The sequence below is a fragment of the Choristoneura fumiferana genome, chromosome 11 (assembly GCF_025370935.1).
Source record: "Choristoneura fumiferana chromosome 11, NRCan_CFum_1, whole genome shotgun sequence".
In the NCBI taxonomy this organism is placed as follows: domain Eukaryota; kingdom Metazoa; phylum Arthropoda; class Insecta; order Lepidoptera; family Tortricidae; genus Choristoneura; species Choristoneura fumiferana.
The window spans coordinates 1,653,285-1,672,347 of record NC_133482.1 but is presented as its reverse complement, the minus strand read 5'-3'; the positions used below and the strand labels follow the sequence as shown (position 1 = coordinate 1,672,347).

General features: G+C 39.5%; 1 protein-coding gene and 2 long non-coding RNA genes across 6 annotated transcripts in view; all 3 read left to right on the top strand.

The window, feature by feature from the left end:
• The window catches only part of hth (Meis homeobox homothorax), a 385,579-nt gene that overhangs the window by 350,687 nt on the left and 15,829 nt on the right, over positions 1-19,063 (top strand). The gene's annotated exons all lie outside the window — the stretch shown is intronic.
• On the top strand, positions 371-2,029 carry LOC141432297 (uncharacterized). Its single transcript, XR_012451808.1, has 2 exons — positions 371-435; positions 969-2,029. It is a non-coding gene; the product is annotated as an uncharacterized lncRNA (long non-coding RNA).
• On the top strand, positions 3,051-5,594 carry LOC141432296 (uncharacterized). Its single transcript, XR_012451807.1, has 2 exons — positions 3,051-4,574; positions 5,108-5,594. It is a non-coding gene; the product is annotated as an uncharacterized lncRNA (long non-coding RNA).

The window sequence follows — 19,063 nt, the reverse complement described above, 5'->3', positions numbered from 1 at the left end:
GGTCACGATGCACATAGGCGATCGCTGACATCTTAGTTAGCTCAGTGTAAGCTAGATGGCGCTTACCTCAATAAGGGATCTCTGAGCAGAATGGCGGACGAACTCTAGAGGTCGCCACCGTAGTTTTCTCTTGACTCATTTATTTACGTAATAATATGTATTTAATATATTTTATTATTTACTTATTTATTTTATAAAAGTAGGCATTTTATTACACTCATTTACTACACGAGTTTGTACGACTAAATATATCTATAACCAACTCACCCTTGACCGTTTTTGTCGGCCAAGGGGGGTGCTGTCGATCAGCTGTGACGGGGGAATTCTAACTGTAATATTCTCGCCCTTAAAAGCTGAAGCACAGCTGTAAACACACATTCAACAGCTCACACTACACTAAACAGCTCTCTCGAAAGCTCCATACGCCCAGACTTGGTAAGTTCTCCGATATTTAACTCTTGTGTTTTTCTGTGTATTATTATTATAATATTTCTTTATAATTTAACTTTGTGTAATTGAACTGAAGGCTCCCCTGGCCAGGGAATCTTTTATTTCAAACATTCTTATACTTAATATTTTAACACTTGTTAATTTCTCTCATCCGTTGTTATAAACTCAGAACTATGTTAATGCTTATTACTTTTATGCAACGGATGCTACCGGTGTTAAAATAAATTCAAACTCAGCTAAGTAACGTTTAATTTCAAATGTAATCCTCTAACGGTTATTTAGTGAACTGTTGTATTTCAAATTTTAACGGTCACTTAGGCTATTTATTTTTACCTTTTGTTTTTTTAAAATAATTATATAAAACTAGAATCACTTTCCTTTGCCTGCCTGTAACTCCGTATGATTGTCCTTGCCACTCACTGCAATTCAGCTCGCCCTAAGAGTTGGTGCATCGCTGCAGAGGAGTGACTGGCAAACAATCTAGCACTGGACCACAACTGACACCACCTAATTTACAGGGCACCTCCGTACGGCTTCAACTTCCAAACCTTTGTACGGCTTACAACTTCGTACAACTTTCAAAGCTCCGTTCGGCTACAATTCTCACGGCTCAGGCGGCTCCTTTAACCTGACACTAAGCCCTGACGGCCTTAACTTCCGGAGTACTGCACATCCTTCCTGGCTCGTCCAAGACCCTGATCGTTCCGGCGTGGAACACTTGTCCAGGCTGCTCGTCCTGCCGCCCTAAGGCCCCTTTTGACCTCGGCACCGACGACCACTCAGCTGGACCAGGCCCCCTGCTGTGGCCAGCCTCTTCGCTCCGGGTTCTTCTCTCCGACTCCAGGGAAGTGTAGGCCAGTGAGACCGAATAATCAGAACCACCTCTCAATAAAATCGCTTGAACTTACTACCTGAGATTCTCGTAATACTTTTACTTTTAATTTTGTCAAACTAGGCCTGTTATTTTTTGTCTTCAATTTTTAATTAAAAAATTATTAAAAAGTCTTATTGTTTTACTCAAAGAATAACTTACTAGGCCTCCTTTAAGGTCAAACCTCCCCTCAAGAGGTCTGCCCTTGACAGTGGCGCCCGTGGGTTTTTTTTGAGAGGTTCTGATTGTTACGTTTTTCTTGCCTAGAATTGCAGTGATTGTGCAAAAATTTATTGTGTATCTTGTGTGTTCTGTGTATCTCGCAGTAAGTACCCTGTTTTTCTCGCCCCCTGTATGGTGGTCGGGGCTTAGAATAACGCCATTCCCCGTCTAGGAATTCGTAAGAGGCGAATAATAGGCATAACCAGTGTTTCAGTTACCGAGATCCCTTAAGTGGTTCATTTAATAGTTTTTTTTTTCTCTTTTAATAACTCTAATTTTAAAACCGCTTTACCGTTATCTTTAAATTCAAATACTCTGCCGACCTTTGACCACTTTCTCGTCAACGGCCTATTTGAATTTCAACTGTCACTTGCCACAGTTGAAACGGACGGCGTTTTAAAATTCAAATCTCAACGACAATTTCAATCTATACCCTAAAGTTAACTAAATATTGTTGCATTAACTAAATTCAAATACGTTAACGGTTCAATTCAAATTCTACCTACTAATTTTCATCAAGTTAAATTTAAACCGTAACTGACGCCAATTATACTTTCACTAATATTGTTCACCGCTGCTTCAAGTGAAACAGTTATTTTAAATTTAGTGACTGCCAACCACTGAATTTGAAATTCTAACGATTCAAATCATTTTTAAATAACGTATTTGAAATACCTACAATTTTATAGAAAAGCAACGATATTTCTATATTTTTAAAATATCTGAACCACTATTTAGATCTTTCATCAAAATCAGTTTATCATTATCTCGGTAAACACACTGACATTTATTTTTGTTCCCAAATTTTACTATTAATTTAACTTCAACGCGGTCTCTTAATTAAATTTTACATTCGATCATTACTGGGAGATACACAACACTTATTATTTCTTGTGTCCTACTACTTATTTTCTTAGCACTGTAACATACCTACGGAGAGTTAAATTTAGGTACTGTGTGTCGAAGAAATACCACATCTGGCATACAACTACACAAACCACCATCACAACTCACAACATTCATATCATACTACTCGAGTGCTTGCTAAAAATCAACTGGTCGCAGAGTTAATAAAACCAGTTATCTCTTATTTCTTATATATTATGCGTGTGCTCTCTATTTTCGACCGTCTGTTCCCTGCTTAGAGATCATTATACTTCGATCGCGAACAGACAGGTTAACGCTTTTTATAAAATAGATTAGGGTATTCTTATATTTAACTGCGGTATTTCGTAACTATGCTCTGCCATAGAATTACTTACCGCTCCCTCAAGCGCAGGTAGTAACCGCGCAAGCTAAATAAATGATAAACAACCTAATTACTTGCCTAGCAAGGTTGTTTACATTTTTAATGCACCTAGAACAGCAGCCACACGCATCGCTTTCCACTCAGCCATGTTTAACTCCGGCTCATGCGCAAGCATGTTATTTTTTAAAACCTCTTATCTCACTTTATTACGTACCTAGAAGCCCAATTGTATTTATTTATACTTATAATTAACTTATTAGCGCTGCGCATCCGCGCGCAGACAAATCTTAGTCACATCTCTTTTTATTATTAACTTCTTTTAATTTGATAACTCGCGTGCTTAACACTTTAAAATATGTCTATACTTCGTTAGGCCCTCTCGCGGTCAATCTATAATTGCAATAACATTAATTAATCTGTCCTAAGCCCTTACCCGAGAACTTGCAACTCGTTAAAAAGTATTTTAATATTTTGGATTACGGAATCGTGCGGTTGGTAACACGTTAAATATGCCCTTAACCTCTGTAATTCAAAGCTCTAATGATTGGGACGGATGGTAATTCCAATCACAGATTAATTAATTGTTTATATGCTTCAATATATAATACATCACTTGCTTCCTTTTCAATGTACTAATTACATAATGCATCTGGACGGGCGATCAGCTGTCGCGCGCCGTCATATCAGTCTCCGTTTAGCACCGTCGAATGCGCACGCGTCTTAAATTAATTTTTCTCTTATCACACTCCCTTATCACTTAGACGCACGGTTCTATTTATAGAATCAAGTCATTTTAGCGCGCCGCCTCCGCGCGTACGTATAATAGCTGCACCCTTTTGCACTATTATTTCTTTAAATCTATAGCGCGTACATATTACTTGGTACACGCTAAACTAGTATAATCATTTGTCGCATTCCGCCACTCATTATTATAATAATTAATTGATCTGTCCTTAAGCCTTTACCCGAGAACTTGCAACTCGTTAAAAAGTATTTTAAAATTTGAATTACGGAACCCGTGCGGTTGGTAACACGTAAAATATGCCCTTAGCCTCTGTAATTCAAAACTCTAATGATTGGAACGGATGGTAATTTCAATCACAGATTTAATTAATGTCTATAAGGTATATTTTTATGAATGCATACAACGTCCACCTTCCATTAACACATTTTATTCCTTTGACATAAGGGTCAACAAGCCTCTGTTGTTGTTTGACCCGCCATGAGAGTAGAAGTATGATCATAGTATGAGAGACGACGTATGTAAGCGTTATGCCATAGTGTAATTTTTTTTTAACGAAATTTGCTATGAGGCTCAAATTTCTTTTGGAGGGACGGGCGTACTGTCACGATGCACATAGGCGATCGCTGACATCTTAGTTAGCTCAGTGTAAGCTAGATGGCGCTTACTTCAATAAGGGATCTCTGAGCAGAATGACGGACGAACTCTAGAGGTCGCCACCGTAGTTTTCTCTTGACTCATTTATTTACGTAATAATATGTATTTAATATTTATTTATTATTTACTTATTTATTTTATAAAAGTAGGCATTTTATTACACTCATTTACTACACGAGTTTGTACGACTAAATATATCTATAACCAACTCACCCTTGACCGTTTTTGTCGGCCAAGGGGGGTGCTGTCGATCAGCTGTGACCGGGGGAATTCTAACTGTAATATTCTCGCCCTTAAAAGCTGAAGCACAGCTGTAAAACACACATTCAACAGCTCAGACTACACTAAACAGCTCTCTCGAAAGCTCCATACGCCCAGACTTGGTAAGTTCTCCGATATTTAACTCTTGTGTTTTTCTGTGTATTTTATTTAATTATTTCTTTATAATTTAACTTGTGTAATTGAACTGAAGGCTTCCCCTGGCCAGGGAATCTTTTATTTCAAACATTTCTTATACTTAATATTTTAACACTTGTTAATTTCTCTCATCCGTTGTTATAAACTCAGAACTATGTTAATGCTTATTACTTTTATGCAACGGATGCGTACCGGTGTTAAAATAAATTCAAACTCAGCTAAGTAACGTTTAATTTCAAATGTAATCCTCTAACGGTTATTTAGTGAACTGTTGTATTTCAAATTTTAACGGTCACTTAGGCTATTTATTTTTACCTTTTGTTTTTAAAAATAATTATATAAAACTAGAATCACTTTCCTTTGCCTGCCTGTAACTCCGTATGATTGTCCTTGCCACTCACTGCAATTCAGCTCGCCCTAAGAGTTGGGGCATCGCTGCAGAGGAGTGACTGGCAAACAATCTAGCACTGGACCACAACTGACACCACCTAATTTACAGGGCACCTCCGTACGGCTTCAACTTCCAAACCTTTGTACGGCTTACAACCTTCGTACAACTTTCAAAGCTCCGTTCGGCTACAATTCTCACGGCTCAGGCGGCTCCTTTAACCTGACACTAAGCCCTGACGGCCTTAACTTCCGGAGTACTGCACATCCTTCCTGGCTCGTCCAAGACCCTGATCGCTCCTGCGTGGAACACTTGTCCAGGCTGCTCGTCCTGCCGCCCTAAGGCCCCTTTTGACCTCGGCACCGACGACCACTCAGCTGGACCAGGCCCCCCTGCTGTGGCCAGCCTCTTCGCTCCGGGTTCTTCTCTCCGACTCCAGGGAAGTGTAGGCCAGTGAGACCGAATAATCAGAACCACCTCTCAATAAAATCGCTTGAACTCACTACCTGAGATTCTCGTAATACTTTTACTTTTAATTTTGTCAAACTAGGCCTGTTATTTTTTGTCTTCAATTTTTAATTAAATAATTATTAAAAAGTCTTATTGTTTTACTCAAAGAATAACTTACTAGGCCTCCTTTAAGGTCAAACCTCCCCTCAAGAGGTCTGCCCTTGACACTAGGACAACCGAAAGTTACCCTGTAGGTTTTGATTCTCCGCCAATTTTTACGAAAACCCCTTTTTTAACCCCCGACGCAAAAAGAGGGGTGTTATAAGTTTGACCGCTATGTGTGTCTGTCGGTCTGTGTGTCTATCTGTGGAACTGTAGCTCTTAAACGGGTGGACCGATTTGAATGCGGTTTTTTTATTTGAAACCAGGTTCTCTAGCGATAGTTCTTAGACATGTTTCAAAATCGGGTCAGCGGTTTTTGAGATATTGAACTTTAAAGTGACAAATTCGGGGGTTTTCCTACTTTTTGATGGTTAGGTTATTTATTAATGACTCCATATTTTGGTTGCATTGACATAGTAGTATGGTTTTTTAATTGCTTCAAGCAGCATTTGATATTAATTTCAGCTTGATACCTCCACACGCTCCTGAGAAAGAAGTCTTGAAGGATGGACAAACACACGGACCACAAAGTAATCCTATATAGGTTCCGTTATTGCCGACTGAGGTACAGAACCTTAAAAACAAGTCTGCCCCATACGCTGAGGGTTCTGCACGTACCGAATCGACTGAGATGAAACTGACAGACACAAGAGTAAATCCAAATGAAAGACTAAATGAATATGTACGATGGTTTTCAGAAATAGTAATAGCTTAAGCTTATGCGCTAATACTCCAATATAGTTAAAGTCATATAAACGTAATCCTACCGGCTTCACGTTTTAAATAATACCGATCCAAAAGCACCAAATAAAGTGCATAGCTTCAGGACAAAGCTTTTCACGACTGCGAGCTTTTAACATAGCACTTGGCATCCGTCCAACCTCTGACAACCAACTAGATGTCACACGACGAAAGAGAAACGAATATAAATGAAATACCTAATACCTAGTCCCTAATAAGACCAGGAAAACATAAATACATGAAGTATCGCCAATAACTTTTATATCCGATTGATATTGCTTTGTAACGCCGCGCGATTGTCAACCCAAAACGCACTCGCAATAAGACAGGCGTAACTGAATGACAGAACCGCGTCTATCACTTTCTAACGTAGAAAAATCGGTCAAGTGTGAAAGAGTAAAATATTGTATTGCCGGTCGCTGAATGGCCGCGGCAGTTTTCGGTTTTAGCAAACAAAGGAATTAGAGCGATTCGCACCAGTCGAGCTGGATTTATGGTCGGTCGCGGTGACCAAATTTTCTCTTTTTGCCTTTTCCATGTTTGTTCCGGAAGGAGGAAAACTGTATTGATTTGATATGTGACTTTATGGACTCCTTGTACATTGTGTCACATAACGTGACGGTGACATGATTGTTATCCCACTTCTTCGTCGTTAGACAAAGTTTACGATGGAAGTATGTGGGAAAGAAAGTAAAAGTCACACCGAACTTAGGTTGTTAATAATTGAGCTTGAAATGTGATCACGTACTTATGGCGTTTAGATTTTCTTAAAAATAAAGGCACTTATGTCATTAATCATTATTTTCGAAAAAGGCTCAAATTTTAAAAACGTAAGTAACTTCTACTTATCAGCAATAAAATGTATAATCTATTAAGTAAGTATCTAATTATCCTACTCGCTAATACCAAAGTAGTCGCTGCAAACACAAATCATTACCGTTGTTTTCTGATGGTGATGCATGTTTTCAATCGACTACCAAGACAAAATCAAAAATCTCTGCAAAATAATTCATCTAATAACGGAATATATGGGCAATATAAATAAGTAGGCAGTTTATAAAAATAATTCATTTAACATATATTAATGTAAAAAAATATCGTAGCTACAACAGCTTGAAGTAATTCTAGTCACGGACTTCTTTGTAATTGGCGAACTAAGTTCAAAACATACAGCACGAAGGTCAAAATGCACACATGGCGGCTCCAACTGTCTCACGAGAAATATAATAATGCGTGAAAAGTTTGTACGTCATTATAATTATCTTATCTGCCTATATGTGCCATGTTTAATAATGCAAATAAAGATTCTCAGTCTGAAATCCCATTGGAATCAGACTAGCTTTTTATTTCTTATTAAGATCTGATTGCGGCAAGTCTATTAAAACTTCTTGCGACTTGACGTACCTTTAAATTCAAACGGTAAGCCATCTGATAAATTTAAAAAAAGAAAAGAAGCACTGGCTGACTTTATCTGTGCCCCGTTAATACCCCAATTAAATGAAAAAAATAAAAATGACGGTTTTTTCCTCCCCGCGTCGCTATCTCCGAGTTCGTGACGTTTTTGTAGATGACTGGTTATTTATATCTCTAGGGATCAATATAACGCAGCATAATTTTGAACAACACTTCATTTTAGTCTAATTGTAAGTAGCATATCTAGACTATGAAACAGTTATTTATTTAAGTACAGTACTGTCACCGTACATGTACAACACGCTCGAATGTAGTTCGAAATTTGAATTTGAAATTCGAACAACGTTGATTGACGGCTATAAATAGTAGCAACCATATTTTGTAAAGGGAAACTAGCGAGAGAAAACTAAGAAGAATAAGTCGCCTATTGCTTACCTTGTAATTTTCTCTCTGTGTACATGTTTTCTGTATCGCTTACTATTTCTGGTGTTGTACAATAAAGAGTCATTGTATTGTATTGTAGTAGCAGTCTAGTGGTTTGGCTTATGGCCTCTCAAGCAGTGGGTCGTAGATTCAAGCCGGGCTTGCATCTTTGAGTTTACGGTGGGTGACACTATTCACCGGCCGTACAATACCCACATGGAAATTCCGACCTGATATTTCGTGAACATGCCCATAGAAATTCTTGTCAGTTTGACACCAGTTTGTATTGGCGTGTACACGAAATATCGGTAAATAGTGGTCACCCTTTACAGTGAAGGAAAATATCGGGAGGAAACCTTAACGCCTGCGAAGAAGTTCAATAGTGTGTGAAGGTCTCAATTTGCACTGGGCTAGCGCGGGAATTAAGGTCCGAGCCCTCCAATTCTGAGAGGACACCCTGCAATGGGACTTATATACCTAGGCTGAAATGATGATGATTATAAAGATAGCTATACCTCTTAAACGTCTTGTTCCTATCAAATGGATATCCATGGACGTAAAAGGTTTTATAAAACTGAATAATAACCAGATAACTTTCGAACCGTTTGTTAAACAAACTTAAGTCTTGGAGCGGGAAAACTTTAGGATGTTTTTTCTCTAGCTCTATCGCGTCTCCGGTCCAAACTAACCCAAATAGCCGGCACAATATATATTATCTTTCATAAGCGCAATCTCGTCTTAAACGGACCGAAATGTCACACAATACCCATTGACGTACTCAAACCGTCGTGATGGATGGACTCTATTAATGGTACATTATCGCTGGACGCGTATCTCAGCTGTGGGTGTTAATACTGTTAAGTCTATCCAAATAAAATACGGTCATTTTTAACCGAAGAATATCGTACTCATTAATGTTTGTCCCGATATAAGTAAACGCTGGTTTCGCGCCATCAATCTTGGCGGTCGACGACCCGCTACCCACGTGCGCCTCATGAGACCCTGGTACTTAGCTGATTGTTTTTGTACGTTAATTTAGTTTAATTAGAAGTTTTTGTTGGTGGCGGCAACAAAAACTAAGGATGTAGCTATTGTACCAAAGCTTCTTTCTATATATGGTGTAGAGCTTAGGTAGGTGTGATCTTCAAATTAAGGTAAAATAAGTTTTGTTTTTTTGGTGACTGTACTTGCATTGGCATATTTGGCATCCATAAATAAAATACTAACTAGAGTGATCTTCAACAAATCTTTAGTCCATTTTGTCTCCACAAGGGCTGCGTCTTTCACAATGAAGCAACCTGAGGGCCTACTCCGAAATTCGAAAATCGAAGTTCGTATCGTACCGTCCTTCTCGCTCTCGTATTAAATAGTATAAGTGTCAGAGGGACCGCACGACACGAACTTCGAGTTTCGAGTTTCGTAGTAGCCCTGCTGCGTTAATATTTGACACGTCCTACCGACCTTAGAAATAGAGTCCTATGAGATATTTATGCATGCTTAATAATATCAGATTAAGATTTTCAGACTCCAGATCGACAAACTCCCTGCACTTTAGTCCATTAGAGATTCTGCAAGTAGAAATTCCATTAATATTAAAACGGGATAAAATAGCGTAGGTAGATAAATAATTATCAAAAATCGAAACATGGACTCGAACGGTTAACTTGAACTACCTTTTAACGAAGTGAGTCGAACAAAATTCATGTCATAATAACATACGAATAAAACAAAAAAGCCTAAACGCGTGTTAATGTGTGTTCCCATGTCGAGTTATTAACTTTTTCTAACTTGCACCATCAATCATCGGGCCAAATTGCTTAGGCCAGAAATATGTAGAAACTTTACATTTGAATGCTCTTTTTTCGTTTCTGATTATGATAACATTAACTGTTGTTCCAATTTGCATTGTAAAGAGCAACTTAAACTTAGCGACTAACTTTAGATAAACATCATCAATCAGCTTTAAGGACTGTCCAATGTCCATAAACGTAGTCCTGGGGTCTTATTGTCTACTACCACACTTGCAATCACAATCGTCTTTCTGTCACACGGTATAACACGAGGGTAGAAAGAGATGGCGAATGTGATGTGATCGCAAACATCAGCGCGTTAAATAATACAGCCACAGGTCTTCTCATCATCATCATCAGCCGGATGACGTCCACTTAAGACAAAGGCCTCCCCCTTAGAACGCCACAATGAACGACAACTCGCCACTTGCATCCACCGGTTGCCCACAACTCTCACGATGCGTCAGTCCATCTAGTGGGAAGCCTGCCAATGGTTCGTCTTCCGGTTTTTCTGCCTAGTCTTCTCCTCAATCGCTAATTCACAACGTGGAATGTAAAACATGTTACGTACATACAAGCACTGGATAAAAGTAATGCAATTTGAGATTTTTGTCTGATAAATTAACTTAGCCAAACTCTTTACCGGCTTATTATACTGTTTTGGTTTGTATAACGGTGGCAATTTAGGACCCATTTATAATTCGAAAAAGTTCATTTATGTACGTCTACAGATGTGTGTGGGGCATGTTATAATATCGAATGATAATACACTATGCAAAAAAGTGTTACGTTTTAAAAAACGGCTGATTTTCGACCCCTTGCGAATAAATCCATAGCAAGGAAGCTCAAAAAGGTTCTTAAAAACATTAACTCCCCCGATGACAGGGCATGTAATATATTTTTAGGCTCCTAGGCTGCAGTATTTATTGCACTGCACGTATTTTCAACTAACTCATAAAACTAAATTATTTACCAAACAACCTCTAACTGCACAAATCGTAACAAAATTACTTCATGCCCATCAATTTTCCGAGCGCCGCCACCATTTCTCATCGCTTCTTTCTATTGTTTTCACTATTGTTTCGGTTGCGCCACTTGCGCTGGCGCACCTATGTAGTCTTTACAATCCACGACTACTACACGACGTTACGACAGATAGACTTTTATCTACTAAAAGAAATACTAAAGTTTCAAGATTGCATATAATATTGTTATAGTGCTTTACGCAGGACCCTGTTTAGTGCTTTTTTTATTTCTCGTTTAGTGAATAAGCATAGTTGACCAAAAATGAATTCAGTACTATAGTCCAATGTCGGTTGTACGATTAAAATAATTAAAGCCACCATTTCTTCTTCTTCATTATTTTTTCTGTTGTAGGAACTCTATCTGTTCTATTTGATTGTCGACTAGAAATGTGCTCTTTCTGATTTTTATTTAAAACATTTTTAGCTATTGAGTCCATCATAATAAATAAAAAAAATCATCTACATGATTCCGCTTGATGAAGATTGCGGCTATGTGTTGTATTCTTCTTATTATTCTTGATCTTTTTATGGGTCTGCGCAGCGGAATTTAGATATTTTAATTCACACTTCATAAAAATGCAGTGCTGATTTGGATTTGAAGTCCATCGCAGTAAGTCATAAGTCAGACAAACTGTGCACATTGACATTTATAATTGAAGTTTACGTGGACTGTTCTATGTTGCATCAGTCGGATCGTCTCCGTGTCGTATAAACAGCGTGATCTGAGCGCATTGGCTCCGCTCACCCAATTGAAACAGATATCATTACGGCCACAATACGCATCCAGCTAATGATAGTTATTACCTCCGCCATTGTAGCTGCTGGTGCCTAATCGAGTTACCGAGTGCGTGACAACTCTCGTCTGTTGTGATTGGTTGTAATTTCTAATTCGTTACAACCATTGTCCGTGGATATACAAACTTCATTGTCTGTGGGAGAGACATACATATGAATGGAAAGTTCAAAAGTTGTAATCCTATTTACTCGTGTTTCTTCTATATGGCCAGCAGCATTTGATCCTATTAAAAATGGGCAAGTAGAAAGGTTATAAACGATGGTTAAAGTGGTGTTGCACCAACCGATACGACCTCTGGCATGTTCATAAAGCCTCGACCCAATGATTTGATAGACTTTGTGGTACCTAGAGGCTATAAGGGTATAAATAACCCAAACCAATCAACAGAATGCTAGCCTTAGGTCACAGATAAAATAAAGCATAGACAATTTAAATAAGTTAACGCATCGAATCGCGGCCAAATGAAGCGCAGCTAAGTCCGATTTGCGAAGAGAGATAAAAAAATTAAATAGGCTTAAGTCTCGCGCAATTATGCCCACTCTCAAATTTGAATACAGGAAAAATAAACAGAGGGTCGTGGGACCGCACCCTTATCATCTAATGACGGGAATTAAGAATTCACGAATGTTTAACACCTGAGCCTTTGAATGTTTAAAAAGTTTAACTTGCTATGAATTAATGGAGGATGTTGCAACGGGTAACATGTTTTTTTAGACTTGGTTAATGCATTTAGATGTGATGTAGTGATGAGATAACTAGTATTTAAAGTGACTTTTGATTGAATGCTTTGATAACTCAAGCAAAAGTACCAATAGAACTTGTACCTAAGCCTGATTTTTTTTCCAGCAATCCACCGCACAGCCGCCTGGATTTCATAATCAACGTGCATTAACTCAAAACACAAAGAAGTATTACATAGCAAGACAGAGGAACAAAGATGCGCATTAAGACTTAAAACAATGGCGCGTGCGAAAAAGGACGCAGACAAAAGGCGGCCGGCTTTGTGCCCGAAATTTACGTTTAAAAACAACGTAAATATAAATACCTAAGCGGGATCCGTATCTATCCTATTTAGATATTAATCTAAACGAAAAAGCAAAAGCAATTCAAAATAGGCAACAAGCTAACAGAAGGGACGGGGCGGCCCGCGCTGTAATTGGCCATTTATCAAACGGCGAAGGGGTTAGGGAAGGCTGCTTGCCGGCTCTGCCGCCCTGGTGCTTCTGCCCTGTCGGCGCACAGAAAACGACTTAGTTAACGAAACAAACAAACATACAATCGTACAGATACAGTTAATCTCGACTTTAATCTATAGTTAAAGCGCGTGGGTGAACCTGCTGTTTTGCTTCGGGGCTCAGGTTTTTGAATAGCGGGGAACGATAATTAATGTAAGATAAGTAACGGATTTGCCAAATATGTAAACTAAGATCGATTCATCAGGGTATCCTTTAGTCTCTGGTTCCCGAAAAAGATAGTTGCAATATCTTAGAAGTAAAAGAAAATCGCTGCTGATAGGATAACTCCATTTCTTCGAACTATCTCGTCTAATCTTATATTATATCACGCGGTACAATTTAGCTGAACCGTCAAACTTTGTAAGCTCCGTATTCATCTCATTGTTCTAATTACAAACGATAATTTAAGCACAAACTCCGATAGCCAATACAAACGCCCGCCCTAAGCACACAGGTGGCGGTTGATTTCGGATAAGCCCCAAAATTCCCATAAACTTGATTAAGCCCGGTTTTAAATTCAACATTCGGGTAATGAAACTTTCTTATCAACGGCCTCCTAAGGCCTTCTCGTTTTGAATTATGGCCGTCGCTTGTTTAGATTCTGCTCGGACGGTTCAAACTTTGCTCGGGCTTAATTAACTTTACGTTTTTTGCACTTACAGTTAAGGGATGCTTTTTAAAGAACATATTTATTTTAACAAATTCGACTAAAATTAACAAGGGTATTGTCGGTTTGACAAGAAGACGACGACGAACAAGGCTTCCAGCACATCCGCGAGGTATAGATAGTGCCACGAGAGTTGTAGTGAATGATTACACACATAGCTAAAATATATCGTGTAAAGTGTAATGACAGCAGGATTTTGTCATTTACTCATTCATTCTCCTTTTGTGCAATCAGTTCTTTTTGTAGCTGTGTGTGTAAGTCACTTCAACTCTCGTGGCACTGTCTATAGCACTGGGTCGGTTACCAGGATCCGAGTTCTTATCGAGCTGCAATGCTCAAGTCTAACAGGGCTAACGGTTTTTCCTCTTTTAAACTCTAAAGTGCCTGCCAGATAATTGACTTCTGAAACGATGATAAAAATCCCTAAATAGTTGTGCTTCTCTTGTATTTTTAACTTAGAGGAGTGCTTTGCTTGTTGCTGTAAATTTGTTCTAAATAAATAAAACGCCACTCAAAAGCGACGCGAGACGGAGCTTTCGAAACAAGTTATCTCGTTTGATCTTTGGGCACATAATCCTCTTGAATGTTCGGAGATACGAGTAAGATTTCTTGTACCAAAAGTTAATACAGTCAAAAGTATTTATTGTAATGAATGCAAGTGTTATTTCATGGTAGATAACAGTAGAATAGCAGACAACAATTTGTCACCCCAAATCGCGCGCACTGTCAGAGGGTGAATCCGTCTGCCAATCCGCCCGTGTATAATTTAAGCCTTTGTCTGTGGTGTTGTGATCGGAAAAGTTAACTTGTAATCTCTATGGTTGCGCTTTACGGCTCACTGTCTCAGCCTCTGCCGCCCTGGCAGGCACGCAGGAAATAATTACTAAAAACACGTGTAACAAATAAGTAAACTTATTACCGTAATGTTTGAAGTTAATTAATGAGCGCACCTCCATTAACAGTCGCGCACTCTCGAATAAATTACCGAGTCACTCACCTAATAAAATAGTTATAAAGATTATAAAAGTGGAGGATGCTCTAATTAAAATCGACTTTTATTATCAAATCCAACCTAGCATCCAAACCTCGTGTAGTACTACATGTAATAAACGAATACTTACCACTTCAAAAATGATAATTAGGATCATTGTAACGACCCAGAATGCGTGCTTAGGCGTCTGATGTGTTTCATAATTATTCTCTTGTAAACCGGAATTACGATGCGGCGATAAAAAAAAGCATTACCGTCTAGTTAATGAACGCCGCCCTCGTATTTCGTTATGTTCCGAGAAGATGATAACCGCGCGCAAGATAAAGAACTGAACGGCGAATCGGGGAAATGTCACGCGGCCGTGGCCGCATCACTATGCAAATATACGTCTTAATTACTCGAATTATCTTTACTACGATCTCTAGTAGATCGTTTACTTATTCTTTTGAAACAATTATGTTAATTGCGGACGGCCGACGAGCGAGCTGGCAATAATTTACAATTAAAGACTTGTCCGCGTCGGCGTCAGCCGCGCTCGCAACGGGTGCGTTCTGAATTGTCACGGGAGACGTCATAATCTGCGTTCAGATTGTACAAAGCCGGCTGAGCTGCGGGCGCCAGACGCGTGGAACTTTGCTTATAAATTCAGCTGCGTTCGTAACGCAATCATACGTAGGTACGAGTATTAGACGGGACGCTCAAATTAATACAGCGGGGGCGGCGGCGCACCTGCGCCTCGCTTCTGTTTCTTTCCTACAAAATTAACTCCGCGTAGTTGCCAACAATGGAGACGGAGCTGAGCCCCGCCCGAGAAAGTTTTGCACTGTTATTTTTTTTCCAACTGCGGTGGCTATATTTCAAACTGTCATACTTAATCTTTTTATCAAAGTTTGTTAAACACCTTAAGGAGTGCACACGTCCGTGCCGCCTAATTATGTTTCGAGTTTCCACTCGCCTCGCAGAATAATCACCTAATCGCTTGCCTAGTATTTGATTATGCTGATGTAGAACGAGATTTCAATCTTTTCGGAAAGCATTAATTTTGGCAGCAGCATGTTCGCTATGTAATTAAAGGTTACGCGAAACAAAATATTAATTAATTTCGGTTTATTCAGCGCAACGCAATTCGTACCGAGCAACAATAATACCAGGAGTGCAGCGGGGCCTAGGAGCGAATAATTTATATTTAATTTAAACAAGACGACATTGGTATTCGGAATACGAGTGCGTAATTAAAATTCCTGTCGTGGTGGCCCCCGCCCCCCGCCCCCCGTCCGCCGCGACAGTTTTCGCGCCAATTTCCACGCGCCGAAAATTAATTGTGACAGCAAGACACGGTCGCTGCGACCCGACGCGGACGACGCGCGCCGTGGACAAGTGACGCCATCTAATGCTCAAGATGTGGTATTTACACTTCTTACACTACGTTTCCAAACATCAATGATTTATTCCCGACGATAACTTAAGCTACGTCAGCTGTCAAACGAAACTGGTTGGCAATCGTACCGTATTAATGGAGATGAGATGCGACTCGGCATTTTAAAAACCTTATAAAATAGTAAAACAATTAATAAGTGTCAAGATTAACATTTAATTAAATATTCGGCAGTAAAATTGTCATAATAAGCCATCCGGTCGCAGCTCCGATCGCATTAGGAGTTATCTACATGAGCCGGTGTTCGGTTCCGACGGTATTTATTTATTTCAGATTTATTTGACGCCAACCGGTCGGCGCAGTTGAGTAACCGTGAAACGGGACGCGAATTTTAATTTATGACGCTTAAATCACTTCTATTATTAGGTGCTGTCTTATTTCTAAACGTGTATGAAATTTCGATGCTGTTATGATAGGTACTTATACTTATGCCGAGGTGTAAATGAAACAAAATCCAAAGTTCAGTTACAATGATGCAATCGGGTCTGACTCGCGCCTCCATTCATACGTTCGGAAATCAAATCGGTTTTCTTTTATAAGTCGTTATGGCGGATTTCACGCTGGCCGCTAACAATTGTCCGATCTCCTCTGGCATCTCGAGCCGAGAGACACATTCGTTACGTCCGCTAAGGGCCTCTAATGGCCCCGCCTGAACCCGACCGGCCCTTAAAATTTTAACCATCCTTTTATTTATGGTGGCTTTTGTCTCGCGCGATACAGCTATCGAGTGGAGGAATCTATTCGTTATGATTTCGAGTTCGCTTTCCGCGCTGTTCGATTTTCAAATTATAAAGAAAAACGGTGCGTTCCGTTTTCATTTTGTCGTGACGTACGAATCAATTTCGGGACTGTGAAACTGTAATCCATTCCGCGTAATGTTTGGCGTTCACGGCAGATGCGTTCCATTTTCAATGCTTTTACCTACATCGAAAGAAAAAAAAGTAAAAGTGTGTTCCATTTCTGTTTAATTACATGTTTAATAAATCGTTTGGAAATTGTCGTAAATCTGTGAGTCGTTTAAAAAGCTTAATTGCCATATGATTTATGTCGACGACAGGGTTGTCAGCCGCTATCGCCGCATCTCGTCACCGCGGCACGGCGGTCATTAGTCTAGTTTGCTATTGACGGTGTATGCTATATTTCATCAGCAATTAGAACGTCCAAGGAGACACAAGTTAATAATCATGTTATATCTAAACTACGAAAATATGGATTCGGGCGAATGCTCCACTGCCCAGAGAAACGTGTGCTTCCACCGCAGGTGCATGCTAAAATCACATCTCTAATAAATCATACTCTATAACACCTGTTTGTCTATACATATCCTTATAAACTAGAAATTAGTAATAATTAAAATAAGCAATTTATCTTGTGTCGCGTCGTCACCGAGTCCATTAAAATAATGTATGTTTTAAAATGTCGGCGTTACCACTTACGATATCGCGCGATACAACTGAGAGCGTCTTCGATCAACTCCGTTATCAAAGGCTTTCTTACTTCGGGACGTTATAAATTACTTACTTTCTGTCGTCCTTAGGGTTGCTATTTCGAAATACTTACAAGTAAAAATTAAGAAAAATAAAGACGCGGATAGAACCTTCCTCTTTTTAAGTCAGTCAACTATGGGAAAAGTGGCTACTTAGTGGCTTCACAAACAAATGAGGATGCATGCAGAAGACCACTTGCATGAAAATGCTATTTTGAATTAATTATAAATACAATTGAACCCGGAACGCACAAAAACCTCGGGTTGGCTCGTTCATAAAGTTCAAGCACAATTTCCCAAGATTACTAATGCAAACACACATCGCATGTGAACGACATCGTTAAATCCAAAGCAAAGATTCACACTAGGAACGCGGCACAATCGACCGCCTTATCTTAGCGGGTTCAAAAACAAAAAACCCGCGCTTCGGCATTGTTAGTCCCGATTGCGACACGGCGATTACGCTATGCGCACCGCTAATTCCCGTGTGGCTTACACGCGAGGACGCCATTACTAAATTAAAAAAGAAGCTGCACTGATAAAGATATCCGTTGTCTATGTCAGGTGGCCAATTTTGATCCCGCGTCGTTAAATTGACAAATGGAACGCAGCCCCGTGTGAAGCTTACGCGCGTTCCTTTCTCAATTTATTTGGATTTAGAACGCGATTAGTTCGTTTGCATTCGCAAATGCCAACGGTTTATTTTATTTCCGTATAAAATTTATTTAGATATCCATATGTTAACTCTTTCGTATCTTGCAAATAAATGGGAGGTAATTTAAATGAAACTTAGCGGTATTAATTACAAACTCATCAAGCTGGCACTAGTACATTCTGAATGTTGGCAACTGCATCGCAATCCATCACAGCTGCAAATTAGTTTTCGAGCCCGCCGCGCCTGCACGCGGCGCCACCGCCTTCATTAGCGGTTGCATCTAAACATAATTAAATTACTACGAAAATTAGAACCCAATTCCGTTTCCAGCGAAGCTCGTAAATAATACACGCACCTCAACCCTTCCCGAAATCCCAAATTTAGCTATTTGATACAAAATAAAATCGCCCTTGCACGTCAAGCAATCAACACAATATGGCGCCGGGTCGACCTATTACCAGGATTGCATGACCCTGTCTCAAGTTGGGGCCAGGAAGTGAACAGTCGCAGGGATCGGGGATAGTGCTCTGTGGTGCCGCTGCCCTCGGCCGGCCACCAACTTCACGGCCCCACTCCCACTTTTGACACCATCTGCGACACTGAGATATTTACTGCCGATTTATGCCGCCTTGGTATCTAATTAGACACGCTTTAATTTGTTATACAGCAGGTTGGATTAAATTTTGTGCGTCCGTATGGATAATAAAGTACAGAAGTGATTTGCGCCGTAAATACTGTATCGTTATGGATGGTAAATTGTGAAAAAAATGGGGAGTGACAAAACAGAAAGTGTAACAA